We start from the raw sequence: 433 nt of genomic DNA, 5'->3' as shown, positions 1-433 counted from the left end.
CCCCCGCCTCCCCCAGGACACGGCCAGGGCCAGACACTGGGTTTAATGGCCTGGAAACCAACCGGGGTTGGAGGGGGGTGGGGATGTCTGATGCCCCTGGCCCCAAACAGGAGGCTTTCAGAGCTCAGCTGCAGACCTCGGGGTGGCCCTGCCGCCCCACAGCGCCTGCCATGCCCGCTGCCAGCAAAGGCCGCCCTGGCCTCGCGCCCCACTGCCCCTCGCAACCAAAGGCAGCGTCGGGCCGGGCAGGAAACCTGTGTGCATGCTCGGGCGAGGAGAGAGGCAGAGAGAATTTCGGGGGGCTCTGGGGTGTGCACGGCACCGGGCCACGTGCGTGGAGGCTGCACATCACCTTCCCATCCCGGGCAGCGCAGTGCCCCCCGCTCGGCTGCTACAAACGCCCGAGGAAAGGGCACCGCACCCCTGACAGCTT

This window comes from Egretta garzetta, unplaced genomic scaffold (assembly GCF_000687185.1).
Source record: "Egretta garzetta isolate BGI_Z169 unplaced genomic scaffold, ASM68718v1 scaffold577, whole genome shotgun sequence".
NCBI classification, from domain to species: Eukaryota; Metazoa; Chordata; class Aves; order Pelecaniformes; family Ardeidae; genus Egretta; species Egretta garzetta.
Note: the sequence above shows the minus strand (reverse complement) of the source record.